The sequence below is a fragment of the Ahaetulla prasina genome, chromosome 2 (assembly GCF_028640845.1).
Source record: "Ahaetulla prasina isolate Xishuangbanna chromosome 2, ASM2864084v1, whole genome shotgun sequence".
NCBI lineage: Eukaryota > Metazoa > Chordata > Lepidosauria > Squamata > Colubridae > Ahaetulla > Ahaetulla prasina.
Genome location: NC_080540.1, coordinates 132,560,760 through 132,578,493, shown reverse-complemented (window position 1 = coordinate 132,578,493; position 17,734 = coordinate 132,560,760).

The following is a 17,734-nucleotide window of genomic DNA, read 5'->3' as shown; positions in this document are numbered from 1 at the left end:
CGTTCTGCTCTGAGCTTACTGCTTGCTCCTGGGCTAGAAGAAACGGTACCCAAAATGGTAGGATTGCTGCTGAATAGGCAACCCCAAAGGGTTAGGGCTGACAGTTGCTTTTTGGAAGGGAGCCCTTAGGGCAGGCCATCCTGTTTATCTTCAAAGGTTCAGACTCTAAAGGAGAATAACTGCTTTGTTTGGCTGGCTTGATTAAAGGTCGCTTGTCATTATAAAACAGGTTAGGGAGGTGGGGAATGGAGCATGGCCTAGGAGACAGTAGGAAGCAACTTTGGAAGGACTATCCATCAAAGACATTATTGAGATTCTGGCTAATCTGTAGAAGTCAGCAATAGCTCTGGCAATTCTCATTGTTGCTAAATGCCTCTTCCTTCTATCAGAGATCAGTTGCATATGTTGGCTTACCAAACAACTAAATCAGTAAAGCAGACAAGGGTTGGAGCACAAATGGAAGAACTTTGGGGATGCGTTGGGGTACACATGCAGTGGGGTCTCTATTTAGGCCCTTTTAAAAGCCCACACCATAGCACTGGATATAATGAAAAAAGCTTCCTGCAAATGTTTCTTTTCAATAGCACTTTTTTTAATTAAGATATTGGGGAGAGGAAAGCCAGATCAATCCAAGGCTCATTTTGAGCAATTCTCACATCTTAAAAACGAAGCCAAATGGATTCGCCCGACTTTGGATTTCAGGGTTGGGCAAACAATGGGGCTGTAGCCTTGCAACTGCTTGTCAATGAAAGCAATCAAGTTCTTATAATTTGTTTTTCAGTTGATAGACCTTCAGGACACACGTAAGTTTCTGAAGAGATGGGAGACACCTCTTGCTTGATGGAGTCTTGCCATTCCTAGCTAATTAAATCAGTATAGCTGGGACTAGCTCTGTGGTCAAGGGACGCCTGTCATATCTTGAGTCCAGGAAATGTTACTGCCTTGCTTAAAGGAGGCAGTTATAAGACTTTTATTGAAAAGGTCTTTCTTTGACCCAGAAGGCATTAGAGGCTGGGATGTGCTGGGGGTGGCTTGTACTGGCTCATGAGAACTGATCGTTACATTTTCCAGAATTGAGAGCAGTGCAGAGAAATGACAGCTGGCATGCCAATCAGCTGAGTTAGCAGTGTGGCACAGTGGCAGCAGTGGCGTCAGCAGCAACTGTGTATTTTGAAACTTTGTAAGCCAGTTTCAGTTGAGGTAACACAATTAAGAAAGTTATGGTCTTGCATCTCCAGAGGCACTAAGATAAAACTAATTTTCTAGATCCAAATCAACTGGAGTTTGATCCAAGATACGTTATCGAGAATCCCTTGATCGTCTTGGTGGATTACTTTCTCCAGACACTACACGGGATGGGAGGAATGTGATCCTGTTAGTTTAGGACTTTTAGTGTTAGTGATCCTGTTAGTGACCTGGACTTTTGATACCTTTTGTTATTATCAACAGTAGGTATCCATCTTGGTCATTGGATGGGATCAAACATTGGGGCACTTTTTTACAAACGTTAAAGGCATGGTGAGAAACTATGATGAGGAAATCACCATTTGACTTAGTTCATTGACATATGGAATCCAACAACGTCTTCCTTGTTTTCCATATTGTTGGATATCCACAACAAACCTCTACTGGAAGTCACTTGGGGCAGGATGTTATAATAAGCTGGTAATGCCCAGCCAGTTCTATTGCTCCCTATCATCTAATTTCAATGAAGCAGTCAACGCAGTTGAAAGTTGCCTCAAGTAAAATAAAAATGAGCTAAATGGGGGAGAACAAACCAAAATTAAATGCAGACATAATGGAGATGCTGTTCGTAACTGTAAAGCAGGACTCTGGAATTGAAATGAAACTTCAAATGTTCTGGATGGCATTACATTCCCCCAGAAAGAGTAGGCTCGACATTTTAAAAGTACTCCTTGGCCTCCAGTTGCTACTGGATTAATGCACATATACACAAATGCAAGGGGTGTATTTTTACAATAGCAATAGCACTTAGACTTATATACAGTACCGCTTCACAGTGTTTTGTAGCCCTCTCTAAGCGGTTTACAGAGTCAGCACATTGCCCCCAACAATCTGGGTCCTCATTTTATCGACCTCAGAAAGACGGAAGGCTGAGTCAACCTTGAGTCGCTCAAAATCGAATTGCTGGCAGTTGGCAGAATTAAGCCTGCAATACTGCATTCTAACCACTGTACCACCACGGCTCTTATCATGGCACAAGTCTGACAACCAGGATCCTTCCTGAGCCAACAGCCTATCTATGCCACAATGCAGTTAACGGGGGGCTTTCCTTGAAAACCACCTAGAAATTACAGTGGGTGTAAACTTGTAAAGCATGGAGTCCAGGAGATGGAAGAGGGATCATAGCATGCCTGAGCTGAAGGATCTGCTATCTTAACCATCTTAGATCAATTGCCTACCTGGTTCAATGTTAAGTAGAACGTAACCCTTTCAGCTCTACATAGTTTAAAGCCAGCTTCACTGGATCTCTCTTGATATGGATCTGTATATTACAGATAATCCGCCACTTTCAACAGTTCATTTAGTGACCATTCGAAGTTACAACAGCACTGAAAAAAGTGACTTATGACCATTTTTCACAGTTATGACCTTTGTAGCATCCCCATGTGATCAAAATTCAGATGCTTGACAACTGGTTCATACTTAGGACCGTTGCTGCGTCCCGGGGTCTTGTGGTTACCTTTTGTAACCTTTCGACAAGCAAAGTCAATGGGGAAGCCCGATTCACTTAACAACCGGGTTACTGACTTATCAACTTCAGTGAGTCACTTAACAATTGTGGCAAGAAAGATCTTAAAATGGGGCAAAACTCATTTAACTAATGTCTCGCTTAACAACAGAAATTTTGGGCTCAATTGTGGTCATAAATCGAGGACTACCTGTATTTAGGTCAGCAGGGGAGGCCGTTCTAAATGTGTTACCGGTTTAGGATCAGGCACCTAGAAAAGGGCCTTTGCAGTGAGATGATGAAAGTTATACCACCATGCCTATAATTAAAAAAGAGGGCAAATGCATCTCTTTTGCTGAGATTTTAAGTGTATGTGTTTTTAATACTTGCTTTTCATTTTGGTTTTGATTGTAACGGGATCCGTTTTATTGTTTTATAACCTGTCTCTTTTGATTACTGCAAAGTGCAATTTTGAGTTACCCCGTTGGAATAAAAGAGTTTAAATATAATAAAAAAGAAAATTAAAAATGATATGAACCCTTTGCAGCTTTCAGGACAGCTTACCCTGTGATTTTTTTTTAAGCAAACAATCACAATAACTAGTACTGATAATTTGAAGGAGCAGTGGCAATGTCTTTCATTTCTTCCTCTTGAATATTTGGTTGCTCCAGAACTGATACTGATCAAATGACTTCTCTCCCTCTCCCTCCCTCCCCACCCCCTCTGTCTTTTCTGGGTCAGCTGAAAAGAGAGCACCAACTGGAGAATGAAAACAGTCCAATATGGAAATGCCCCAGTCTTCAACTCTGGCTTTGGCACAGAAGAATGGAACGTAAAGTTAGTTGAGCAGCTGAAGGAGCATCCATGGAAGAGGGAAAAGGACAGGTGCATCAGGCAGGCCACAAAAACAGTGTCTATGTGTGGCTATTGAACTTTCCAGGATAAGCAATTTTATAGACAGGCTGTTCTAATTAGTCCAAGTGTAGGAGATGACCAGGCTGAGCCTGAGGGAGGGATCAAACGCATCAGCAGCCTTGAGTCTCTGCATGCCTACAAGAGATCTAAGTCCAGCCCATCTTGAATTCCTTTCTATTCTTAACTGCTGCCAATTTCCTTTGACCATTAGTAGCTCAGATTCTTGTACAGAGCTTAAGCTTGCAATAAATCTTCATACTCACCTGAACTGCCTCATCTGAAATCAGTCTCCTGATTTCCCTGGCATTTGACACTAAGCTGAACATAGAATGCTAAATGCTTCAGAATGACTGTGGAGGTTGATTATAGTTGGGGATGGGGTGAAATCCAGCAGGTTCTAACAGGTTTTGGAGAACCGGTAGTGGAAATTTTGAGTAGTTCACAGAACCAGCAAATACCTGCTCTGGCTGGCCCCAGAGTGGGGTGGGAATGGAGATTTTGCAATATCCTTCCCCTGCCATGCCCACCAAGCCACGCCGCCAGAACCGGTAGAGAAAAATTTTGAATTTCACCCCTGGTTGGGGATCTATCACAGGCTTGTGGTGAAGGGGGCCTGAGCAAAGGTTTGGAAGGGGTGCTCTATTTTGAATAATGCTGCTTTGTGAAGAGATTGTATAGCTCAGCTCCGCTTCCATCAACAATCAGAGGCTTCTGTGCATGCATACCACATGTGTCGGGATCCCTTATTGCTGATGCAGCAGCAAATCAAAGTGTTGAGGTGTAAAAAGGTTCCTCCATGAGATAAATTATTTCATTGCCAAGCCTCAACAAGGCAATTCACTCCAAACTCTCATCTGAATAATAGCTATGTTGCACATCCCTTTAGTGTAGTGGATTACAGCAAACCTTCTTTGTTAAGCATTCTCTGGAAAAGTTGAGCTCACAGCTCTCAAGAAGCCAGCATGGGCTGGACAAACTTATTCAGCTTGGAATGTATTCAATTTTCAGCTATAAATGTAGTTTCCATCTCATCTTCCACCCAGGGTCGGTTGAATTATAGTCCCCCCCCAACTTACTTTGAAGCTTCAGGAAGGAAAGGCAGGTAGGAGGTATGCCAATGTAGCATCAATTGTCCCAAGGCATGGTAACCCCAACCACATTGTGGCTGTATTGCCCTGACAAATCTTCAGAATGTACCATATTCATAGGTAGGTAGGTAGGTAGGTAGGTAGGTAGGTAGGTAGGTAGGTAGGTAGGTAGATAGATAGATAGATAGATAGATAGATAGATAGATAGATAGATAGATAGATAGATAATGATAGATTGAGAGACAGACAGACAGACAGACAGACAGACAGACAGACAGATAGATAGATATAGATAGATAGATAATAGAGAAAAAGAGACAGATGATGATAGAGACTGAGAGATAGACAGATAGACATGATGATAGATGATAGATAGATAGATAGATAGATAGATAGATAGATAGATAGATAGATAGATAGATTCCAAAATAGATAGATCTATAGATAAGATTGCAAAACGCTTTGATTTATTTAATTATATTTTATTCAGTTAACTAGTTAAATATGGTTTGTGTGGTATACTATAAATTAACCACACACTAAACTAAAAAGTGGCTGGCTGGTTGATAATTGATCTATCATGTCATCCCTGACTAAATCTATTTTATTAGTAAGTCCTTATTTATTCATGTATGCATTCATTTGATTTTAAAGGCCACTCATTTCCAGGCAACAACCTTGTACGATAGCTTACCTCATGCACTTATACAGTATCTATATACTTTATACTGAGAAAAAAACAAGTCAGTTAGAAAGCTATTTTGTCCAGTCCTCTTTGTTTACTCAAGAGCCCATCAGTTCAGGCCACCTGCTCCTGTAACCCTTTGTACTGTTCTGGATCAATGTTGGGCTCTTAGGATCCTATGATTTCTCCATGTTTGGAAGCTGAGCCAAACTATTTCCAGCTCCTCTGAGTGTGTTTAGAAATACCACTAGCAATAGCACTTAGACTTATATACCACTTCACAGTGTTTTACAGCCCTCTCTAAGCGGTTTACAGAGTCAGCACATTGCCCCCAACGATTTGGGTCCTCATTTTACCCACCTCGGAAGGATGGAAGGCTGAGTCAACCTTGAGCCGGTGAACTGTCGAACTGCTAGCAATTGGCGGTCAGCAGAGGTAGCCTGCAGTACTGCATTCTAACCACTGTGCCACCAAGCCTCTGTGAAGCTTGTTCGTTCCTGAAGTGCTGAGTACCTGTGGCATCTGTAGATAAGGCCATTTCCCCATAAATGGATGCTTTCCCCTCACCCAGCCTTCCAGATCCTGGACTCCGCTGTGTTAGCAGGTCTTTTAAGGAGAAAGTGCCTTGAGGGTTTTTTGGTTCTCCCATGAGAGATCACTGAAATCATTATAATTTTTTTGTAGACAAATTAATGAGCACAAAATGAAGCATTTCCCCCTGGGGAGGGGAGGGGGAAATGCAAATATTGTACAGGTAATTCCTCCACTTACAACAGTTCATTCAGCGACTTTTCAGCCACAACGGCACTGAAAAAATTGACATGACTATTTTTCATACTTATCACTGTTGTGACATCCCCATGGTCACATGATTTACATTCAGAGGCTTGTCCCAAAGGTGCTTTTTCAAGAGGCAACTGGACTTTCTGTTTTTTCTTTAAAGATGTTTTGCTTCTCATCCAACAAGCTTCTTCAGCTCTGACTGACTGGAACTGAAGAAGCTTCTTGGAAGTGAAGCGAAACATCTTCAAAGAAAAAACCAGAAAGCCCAATTGCCTCTTGAAAAAGCACCTTTGGGACAACCATGACCGGGATGACTGGGAATCTCCATAGACATTCAAATGCTTGGCAACTGCTTCATATTTTTGATTGTTGCAATGTCTCGGGATCATGTGATCATATTTTGCAATCTTCTGACAAGCGAAGTCCACAAAAAACCCCGATTCACCTGTGCTACTAGTTTAACAACTGCAGTAATTCACTTAACAAATGTGGGAAGAAAAGTCGTAAAATGGGGCAAAACCCACAACAAATTTCTCACTTAGCAACAATTCTGGTCTCAATTATGGTCATAAGTTGAGGACTACCTGTAGTTTGTTTCACTTCCCTTTAGCGTGGAATGTTTGCCAAGCTGCTCCAGAGCAGCTCAGAACAAGAACAGGGGTTTTCCTTTGTCGTCCACATTGTGAGTTGAGCAGGTCTGAAGACAAAGAATTTCCTTCAAATGGTTTTGTTTTGGGGAGGGTGGATACATCATCAGGGTGGAAGTGACCCAGTTTAATTTTCACTTAACAGTAACAGAGCTGTAAGGGACCTAGGAGGTCATCTAGTCCAACCACCTGCTCACACAAGAGACCTATACTAGGGATTCGAACTGCCGACCTTTCTGATCGACAAGCTCAGCATCTTAGCCACTGAGTCACCTAGCCAGGCTACTTGAAGCCACATGTCTACTAGCACAGGTGAGACCTCCCTTCATAGAAAAGGTATCTGTTTTTACTCAGTAGGTAATGTTATTAGGAGCTGCTTTTATTTGATGCAGCCAGCCACTTAACAGCTGTCCTTTGGACAATCACCCCAAAAGAGCTCATAAAATGAACTGTACTGCCTCTGGTGCATCAATCATTCAGCAAACACACGATTCACTGTGGCAGCTGCTATGGGGAGGCAGGTTCAACCTCCATTGAGACAGCAGGTGGTTAGCATTGTAGCTGGAGTGGGATATACTTTTATTGTTATTATATGAGGATCCTGTTAATTGCCATTTCCCTGGGTCTTCTGGTGTAGATTTCTGGAAAGCTGTTAGCCGGCCATTCAGTTATAGAGACTTAATATTGTACCAATTTTATTGTGTCAAGGGTTGGATGCAATTCCTACTTAGCCTTCTTTATCCCAGGGGAGGGCTCAGCTTAGCAAGGGTTGACAACAATGGCAATAGCAACTTACTGTTGCGGTTCTCGTCTCTTATGGCCAGGAGGATATCTTGTCTTTATTTGGGTTTGGTGCATGTATGAATTTATTTTGGGATCAAAGTCTAAGATCAAAGCCAGAAAACATGGCAGGAAAGGTCTGGGCTGTGTATTACAAAGATGCCAAAAGAGATCACAGAGAAAGAGAGAGAGTGGAGTTGGTGGTAGCATGGATTCTTTAACTGTAGCAAGGACTTGCAGCAATAAGCAGCTTGTGCCAACATCTGGTGGCAATTTATCTGCTCTCAAGCAAAGTAAGCTGCTGTGCTTAGTTGCAGGAATGCTCAGAAGACTGGCCATGCCCACCCCCAGTTTAGTGAAGGGTGGGGGGGAATTGCAATACCTCACGTGACAGTGACGTGGGTTTGACACCCCTGGTCCAAGGCAACAGATTTGCTAAGAGCTAGTACGAGGAGGATGGCCTAATCAGTCTCTCAGAAAGGCTAGAGGTTGATGGAGTCTAATAATGTTCCCATCAGGTTGCCGTTAACTGTCAAACCTTGTTGTATCCTGCCTCCAAAAAATGAATGGAGCTCTTCCTGTTTTTACGGAAGGCACTATCAAGATTGCGTCCAAAAGCAGTTTCTGTCGCAAAAGCATTGAGTCATTTTCAAACATCTAGTCCAGATGGAGAGTGTCTTGTTTCCCCATCACCACCACACACACTGCATACTGGAGTAAAGGAGCATAATGAGCGGGATATCTGAAGCTGTAGCCACTAGCTAGCATGTTAGATGATGCAGGATCCCAGATACATATGGCTTCACACAAAATTGTCATTCATTGCTGAATTACACAGCAAACAAGATCAATATGGATAATGGCAAGTGTGGTGAGGACCTACCTGATCTTGGTTCGGCAGGTTGTACCCATCAGGTGGGATTCCACCTACCTGCTTTTGAAACAGCTATAGGAGCCCTGGTGACTCAGTAGTTAGAATGCTGTATTGGAGGCCAACTTTGCCCACAGCCAGGAGTTTGATACTGACTGGCTCAAGGTTGGCTTAGCCTTCCATCCTTCCAAAGTAGGTAAAATGAGGACCCAGGTTGTTAGGGACAATATGCTGACTCTGTAAACCACTCAGAGAGTGTTGTAAAGCACTATGAAGCAGTGTCTAAGTCTAAACGCTATCGCTATTGCTATATAGTGCCGTAGATTCAAATATTTTCCAGGACACTGTTTGAGTTATTTAGTGAGCTTGTTGATACATTATGTTCTCTTGATGTGAGTTGCCTTTAAAAATAAAGCAAGTCTTCATTGGAAAGACACTCTGAAATATCCCATCGATAGCAGACAAGTGGATGCAGAGAGTTCACATGGACACCTTAGCTGCCAGAGTCTCTATTCCAACAGATTTCTCTCTCAGTGCTAATGTTGATTGGTTGCTTGAGTTCAGCTATTCTATCTGTTATGGCATTTTCAGAGACACAGCATTACAGGAAATCACACTGATACCAATACCAACATGTTATTTTTAATGAATCTATTTCGAATCGTGTGTGTGTGTGTGTGTGTGTGTGTGTGTGTGTGTGTGTGTGTGATGGTGGTGTTTGCAGTCAGAAGAGCCATTGTCATGCAACATTTGAACAAATTTAAAGAAACAATGTATAACAATGGAAATACAGTGACATGCGCTATGAGTAAGACTATCGTTATAGACAGCCACATGAGTTAGGTTGCCTTCCTGTCTACATTGATTAGATAACAGAAAACTGACATATTTCATAACATGGAGGATAGCCCAGTCCTAGCCATGAATAAGGCCTCCTTCGTGCATTGAGACTTTCTCCCAATTTCATGTACAGAAGGTTGTGTAGTTTCATTTGTGAGCTCAGGCACTTCTGTAGGCAACTCTTCCTGTTATAGCTTTGCCGGAAAATTCAGTAAAATCTAAAATGTGGTGACGGATTCCCTCTTGGATATTGAGTGCTTTTTACTTACAGTTTACTTACTTGCTTTTTTACTATAAACGGCAGACTTTTCTCTCCCCTCTTTCTGTCCACTACTTAAGCAAAGTTAATGTTATTAACTATTTTAAGAGGCTTGGCTTCCTGCCTGTCATTAACTTTATATTGCATAACAAGGTCTGACTTCAATATCCTAACCAAGAGATGGGGTGTAGAACATCATGTCCCTGGAACCAAAATGAAGTAAATGCAAATTCTCATTAGCAGCAGAGGATGCTACATATTGATATATTCTCCTTGATACACAAACCTGTGGCACGTGAAACTCAATTACAAGTCCATTAAAACTACCTTAATTTATACCCAAGCTGCAACACAGGGAGGAATGGTAAGTGTAACTTTGCAGAACTCCATCATCATAAACAGACTCAGAGCAAAGAATTGGGAGCTGCCAGTCAACCTTGCCAGAGCTGCCTTCATTCCCAAAGGAAAGGTCAATTAGAGACCATCCAGCCTCCAGCTGAGATCTGGCACCCCAAATGAGTGAAACTGGAGGACATCTTGAGCGTAAGCAGGAATGTAGAAATAATAGAATTGGAATTGGAAGAGAAGAGAAGAGAAGAGAATCAGGAAGGGACATTGGAGGTCTTCTAGTTCAGCCCCTACTTAAGCAGGAGAACCTCTGCAATTTGAGATATGTGGCTAATCCATTTTTTCTTAAAAATCTCCCATGATGGACCACCCACAATTTCTGAAGGCAAGCTGTTCCATGGTTAATTGTCCTCATCGTTAGGAAGTTTCTCCTTAATTCCAGGTTGCTTCTCTGTTTGATTAGTTTCCAACCATTGCCCTGGGAGTAATAAGTTTGCAGGATCAGTGGCTAAGCGAGAGTGGCCAAAGCAGAAGCAGACATGTTGATGAGAAGAAGCAAATTTTTCTTCAGTTCTGTTTGCTGGTTTGGCTGGATTATGCCTCATAATCCAGATTCCTCCAATGTATCCAACTTTAACAACCATTTAATGTACCTACCAAATATTGGCAGCAACTACAGAAGGGACTGGAGATTTAATGAGCTTGGAAAGGGCTCGCCTGTGGTTTCTGAACTGCAGGTTGTGCGCTGAAGTGTTAAGGCAACAATGGAGAACCTTGTAAACTTCAGATGCTTGGGCTACAAACTCCGGTCAACTCTAGCCAAAAGTTCTAATGATCGGGTATAATGAGAGTTCTAACTTAAAATATTTAATGCAGGAATAGGAAAGCAGTGGGGGTGACTGAAATATAACTCCATTATGACAGGATCTGGTGGAGTTTAGAGTCCAGAGCAAATGATCCATCCCTGACGTGCAGTGTTTACATAACAGAATAACAGAATTGGAGGTCTTCTAGTCCAACCCCCTGGTCAAGAAGGAAACCTTACACCATTTCAGACAAGTGATTGTGCAATCTATTCTTGAAAAACTTCCGGTGTTGAAGCATCCACAACCTCTGGAGGCAAGTCGCTCCACTGATTAATTATTCTGTTAGGAAATTTCATCTTAGTTCTAGGTTGCTTCTCTCCTTGATTAGTTTCCATCCATTGCTTCTTGTCCTGCCTTGTCCTGCCTATTTGGGGAATAGGTTGACTTATTCTTTGCTTGCTATGCTTTCTAGTTCATCCACTTCTTTCTCTGGCTGAACTGCACGTGGAACTGCAGCTACTGAAGGCACAAGCATTAGAAGTGAGGGCATAATTCATTTTGTTTTCACTTTAATATGACTTGACCTAGTTCTTTAAGTAATATGCAGATCAGCTTCAATTATCATTTGGGTTTCACACATCTTTGAATTTTGCAATTAAAAATATGCACATGGGGGAAAAATTAAATATAAAAAAGACACAGTTTCCTGGGCAAATATGTGTTGTCGGTGGCAATCTTTCAAAACTCAAAGGTTTGACAGCTCAGATATTTGAAAGACCATCTCAGCAGCTAGAAGCACTTGCCCAACTTTGTCTGAGCTTTGATACTAGACAGTCAAATTGTAAGTATTTGGATGGGAGGTTAGGCTGCTAGTTCAGGGGAACTTATATACCCACGAAGCATTTGAGGATGAAACTTGGAGAAGACTCACTGAAAAGAGAAGCACCATGAGACAAATTATTAACTGAAGCAGATGGAACGATGGGGCACCAATTTTCTCATAGAAGATGAGAAAAACTTGGAGTTTCACCAACTGGATCCAGGCCAACTGCCTATTCCTCTTGCTGAGAAAGATGGAAGATGGCCTTTTAAAAATCTAAATGAGCCTGATTCTAGTCTTTAGCAACCAAGAAGGATGCAGATACCGTACTTGAAGTATATGCATATGTTAATCTCATAGCTTGCCAAGGTATGCTGAGGTAAAGTTGCTCTAGGACTAGAAAGCAGGAAAAATGTCTTCAGTTGGTGGTTTTCCATCTGCTTTTCTACTGGGAGTGGGGGGATGCAAAACAATTAGGCTTAAAGCCAAGAAAGTGGAACTGCTTCACAGTTCTGACCACGCTTGGTGAAATTGCTTCTTACTGTCTTTTAGGTGAATTGGGAAAACCTGGAAATCCGGATGGTCCTGCTTCCTTCTTTCTTTCCCATGAACTTGGGCTTATATCCCATCTCAAAGTTCCATAACCAGGATGAGGAAATAGCTGTAATAGTGAAAACCGATTGCCAAAAAGATGAGTACATTTGGGGGGGGGAAAGGTATATAAAAAAGGCATCCAACCTTTTTTCATATCAATCATGACAAGAATAATGTTTGCAACAAATTTTTACCATAAAAAGAAAGTGAGCCATTTCTATATTTAGACAGATTAATGCAAGGAACTAGTTAATTCCTTCTACTTCTACATGGCAGGATCTGAAAAAGCCAGGTCTATGGCCAATTTCCCTTTCAGGTGATAATTTTTGCAACATTTGACCTAGGATTGCAAGTTGAAGAAATGCACCCTTTGGTCCCATTCATCAACCAAGACTTCCCCGCTGTTCACCTACAGGGAGTTTGGCAGGAGCTTGCTTCAGCCCATCCATAACTGTATTTCTTTTAACTCTTTCCCTAACACTACAAAACAGAAAGGCGAGACATTTGGACCCTTCCATTGGCTAACAACTATTCAACCAAGAATTCTGGGAAAGGGAGTTCAGAATGACTGCCCCGGCCTGTCTTTCCAAGCTGCCAGTCTGTGTAACACATGACTCACTACTTCTTTCTTTTTCTTTTTCTCTTTACCTTCTTTGCTTCGGTTGTGTGTCTATGTCTAATTTTTAACTTTGAGATTCTGTTCACATAACAGCTAAAGAAGATGCATTGGCACAGCATGCAAACCTTGGCTGTTACTTGCTTTTTTTAAAAGACTTAGCTTGTCATACAGATATCCTACAGTAACTTTCTTATTTTAGGGTTTGGTGGTTGTACGACTCCAGAAAATGGGTTGAATGAGTAGTCAGGTTTAGTATGCTGGCTGAATAGACCTGATACTCTTCGTTGATGTGAAACAATCTCAGAGTCAAGGGTCTAAGAGCCAAATATAAATGCATACCTTAATAATAAGAGCCCAAAATTTAAGAAAAAACACATGTGGAAACATCAGATAAGGAGAACAGAACTAGAGAAGCGGTCTCTCGTGGACAGCAAAGAATGGTTTTCTTTTTCTCAAGCTGGCATAGTGACAGATCAGAGTAAACCAAGACATCAAGGTTATGATTATTGCTATAAATAGGAATGTCTGAAAGCATACAGTGGATACTTCAGGTCTATAAGAAATCCCATTCTGAGCTTGGTGAAACATTTTCCACATTTAGGTAATCAGGCTGCAACTTATTAGCCTTTGGAAATAAAAGCTTCCCTTGGGCCCATTAAGGATCCATGTATCTATAACAGACGCGATCGCACAATGAAAAACTTCAAAGAAGTCAAGTGTTGTAGATTATGAAAACAGAGGCCAGTTATAAAATCTACTGTGCTAATCCAGTGGTTCTCAAACTTTTCACCACGGGCCCACTTTAAATACCTTTTGTGGCCACGGACCATGGCCACAGACCCCCCAAGACTTAACTCAAGATTTAAATAATAACAAATCATCTTCGAGGACCCCCTGTGATGACATTGCGCCCCCTCCCATCTGGTCCCATCTGTGGACCACAGGTTGAGAACCACTTCAATACTCCATTGTCATGAAAATAAGATGTAGATATAAATGAGAAAATGTTACCTATATAAAACAAAGAAGAGAAAGTTAGTGTGCATTGCATTTTTCAATTATCTCTATTGCAAAAATAACTAGGTTGAAGACTGATCTATTTCTGAAAAAAATGTGGAAAGTTGGGAGTTCAAGGAAGCAAGTACACCTCAATAGATTTTAATATTTCACAGTTGCCTTAAAAGAAGCCCTGACATCCAAAAAGCCCTGATATCCAACAGTGGCTTAGCAAAACAGAGGAAAAAATCCTTGTTTTGCTAAGCCATTGTTAATTGAATAAATTGATTGGGTTGCGCTAACATATACATCATTGTTACAAACCACAATGACTGGATTTATACATAGGGTGAATCAGCAAATCACATTATGACTTAATATAATATGTGAATCCCGTCAGTGCATAGAGATAGGTCAAATTCATCTGGTTGTGCAAGGCAGATCACACTGATAAATTAGTCAAACTCACCTTGAAGGAGTTTTTCAATCACCAAAAAGTGTAATTCAATTAATAGTGTTGCTTTTAAAAGACATTTGGAGCCAGCACCCTAATGCTTTCCCATCCAGATTTTAGGCAAACTATGGCTGACTTCCCGATATAAAAATATATTGCAAACAAAGAGAGAAACTTGTTTGTCTTGTTATGGAACAGCTCCCCAAATAGCAATAGCACTTAGGCTTATATACCGCTTCACAGTGCTTTACAGCCTTCTCTAAGTGGTTTACAGAGTCAGTATATTACACCCAACAATTTGGGTCCTCATTTTACCCTCCTCGGAAGGATAGAAGTCTGAGTCAACCTTGAGCCAGTCAGAATTGAACTCCTGGAGTGAGCAATGAGTTAGCTTGCAAATACTGCGTTCTAACCACCGTGCAACCACCACATTTATTTATTTATTTATTTATTTATTTATTTATTTATTTATTTGATTTTTATACCGCCCTTCTCCCGAAGGATTCAGGGCGGTGTACAGGCAAAAATAAAACAGATAATACAATATACAATTTAAAATGCAATTAAAAAACTTATTTTAAAATTAGCTTGAGAAGTAAAAATATACAATAAACTAAAAACCCCATTTAAAATTAATTAATAAGAATTTAAAATTAATAAAATTCAATTTAAGCCAGCCCCGCGTGAATAAAAAGATGTGTCTTCAGTTCGCGACGAAATGTCCGAAGGTCAGGTATTTGGCGTAAACCCGGGGGAAGCTCGTTCCAGAGTGTGGGAGCCCCCACAGAGAAGGACCTTCCCCTGGGGGCCGCCAGCCGACATTGCTTGGCGGACGGCACCCTGAGAAGTCCCTCTCTGTGAGAGCGTACGGGTCAGTGGGAGGCATGTGGTAACAGCAGGCGGTCCCGTAAGTACCCAGGCCCTAAGCCATGGAGCGCTTTAAAGGTAGTAACCAAAACCTTAAAGTGCACTCGAAAGGCCACAGGTAGCCAGTGCAGTCTGCGCAGGAGCGGTGTTATATGCGTAGCTCCCTCTATCACCCGCGCAGCTGCATTCTGGACTAACTGAAGCCTCCGAGTGCATCTCAAGGGGAGCCCCATGTAGAGAGCATTACAATAATCCAAGCGAGAGGTAACGAGTGCATGAGTGACTGTGCACAAGGCATCCCGATCAAGGAAGGGGCGCAACTGCCGAACCAAGCGAACCTGATGGAAGGCCCGCCTGGAGACGGCCGTCAAATGATCTTCAAACGACAGCCGTTCATCCAGGAGGACACCTAAGTTGCGCACCCTATCCTTTGGGGCCAATAACTTGCCTCCAACAGTCAGCCGCGGCTGCAGCTGACTGAATCGGGGTGCCGGCATCCACAGCCACTCCGTCTTGGAGGGATTAAGCTTGAGCCTGTTTCTCCCCATCCAGACCCGTACGGCTTCCACACACCAGGACAGCACTTCAACAGCTTCATTGGGGTGGCCTGGGGTGGAGAAGTACAGCTGGGTGTCATCAGCGTACAGCTGGTATCTCACCCCAAAGCCACTGATGATCTCACCCAACGGCTTCATGTAGATGTTGAACAGAAGGGGCGAGAGGATCGACCCCTGCGGCACCCCACAAGTGAGGTCCCTCGCGGTCGACCTCTGCCCCCCTGTCAACACCGTCTGCGACCGGTCAGAGAGATAGGAGGAGAACCACCGATACACGGTGCCTCCCACTCCCAATCCCCCCAACAGGCGCAGCAAGATACCATGGTCGATGGTATCAAAAGCCGCTGAGAGGTCTAATAGGACCAGGGCAGAGGAATAACCCCTGTCCCTGGCCCTCCAGAGATCATCCACCAATGCGACCAAAGCTGTCTCCGTGCTGTACCCGGGTCGGAAGCCGGACTGGAACGGGTCTAGATAGACGGCTTCATCCAGGTATTGGGGTAGCTGTCGCGCCACAGCACTCTCTACAACCTTCGCAACAAAGCGAAGGTTGGAGACTGGACGATAATTACCCAAAATAGCTGGGTCCAGGGAGGGCTTCTTGAGGAGGGGTCTCACCACCGCCTCTTTCAAGGCGGCAGGGAAAACCCCTTCCAACAAAGAAGCGTTGATAATCCCCTGGAGCCAGCCTCGTGTCACCTCCTGAGTGGCCAGTACCAACCAGGAAGGACACGGGTCCAGTAAACATGTAGTGGCGTGAAGCCTCCCCAACAACCTGTCCACGTCCTCGGGAGCCACAGGGTCAAACTCATCCCAAACAGACTCAACAAGACGTGTCTCCTCTCCCTCGCTTGTGATGTTTCTAAGGTTTTCTGGATGGGAAAGAGCTTTCTGAAGAACCCCAACGATCTTTTGGATGGCTTAAGGTAATGACAGGGGATCTAGAATTTTCTGAGCATTTCGGAATATAATTTCAACAGTTCCTTGACGCAGCCATGCTAGCTGCATCAACTGGGAGCCAAAGTCAAAAAGATCTGACTTTCTGATTTAGATTATGGAGGCTCTTTTAAAATAACTAACAAAATCACCCAAATTAGGCCCTTCTGCTAGCTTGAACTAAATATGTGTGTGTGTGTGTGTGTGTGTGTGTGTGTGTGTGTGTGTGTGTGACAGAGGGAACAGAAATCAGAGCCATCAGAATAGAATCATGTGTCCTTATCTAAGTTCTAAGGTGACAATTCTATATAGAACCAATACATTAAATGTAATGCTGGAGTGGAATATGTGAAAAAATAGGAGATTAATATGGTAAGATTCTTGGTAAGGAGCTCCTTGATAAGACAGAAGTTATTCTAGGACGTCCAATCTTGTTAAGACTTGTGGACTTCAACTCCCAGAATTCCTCAGCCAGCAAAGGAATTCTGGGAGTTGAAATCCACAAGTCTTAAAGCTGCCAAGATTGGATACCCCTGTTCTAGGAGTTCTTAGAGGACTGTGTTTATACAGCCTTCTTGAGTTACTTCCATCTTTTAATTTAAGCGACCTGAAAATCCTCAAAAGGAATGCCTCTCCCTGTGTATACTTTATGGATCCTCGTCTTGGCATTCCATTACTGTGGAATGCAGATCTCTTTCTCTGATTATGCAATGCTATCCCTCTGGGATACAAACACACACACAGGTTTTGTAATCGCAGCAAGTGAAAATCTGGCTCTTCCCCCAGGCTTTTGAGTTACACTGCTGTACTGTATATCCTTCTGAATTCTATTGACTTGTTAGTATATAAGTTCCAGGTTATTTATATTGTATTGCTATTTTGCTTTCTTTCTTTAGGGTAGGTTATCAATACTTAATAAAATGTGTTGAAGAAAATATTGTTACCCAACTAATAAGTGATGGCACAATGAGGCAGGAAGGAGCTTTTCCATTTCACCATGTAACCCCCTCACTACCATGTTTTTGAGTTGTTTTTAAACATGGATATAGTCAAACCCCAAGCTGTTCATGTTTTAACAAATCATTTAGACTGAGTCCAGAAATTGAACGGTATGGTCTTATCTATTCCTAGTAATGCCGTTGCACTGTTTTGAAGTAATTGAAGTTTCTGCACTGTC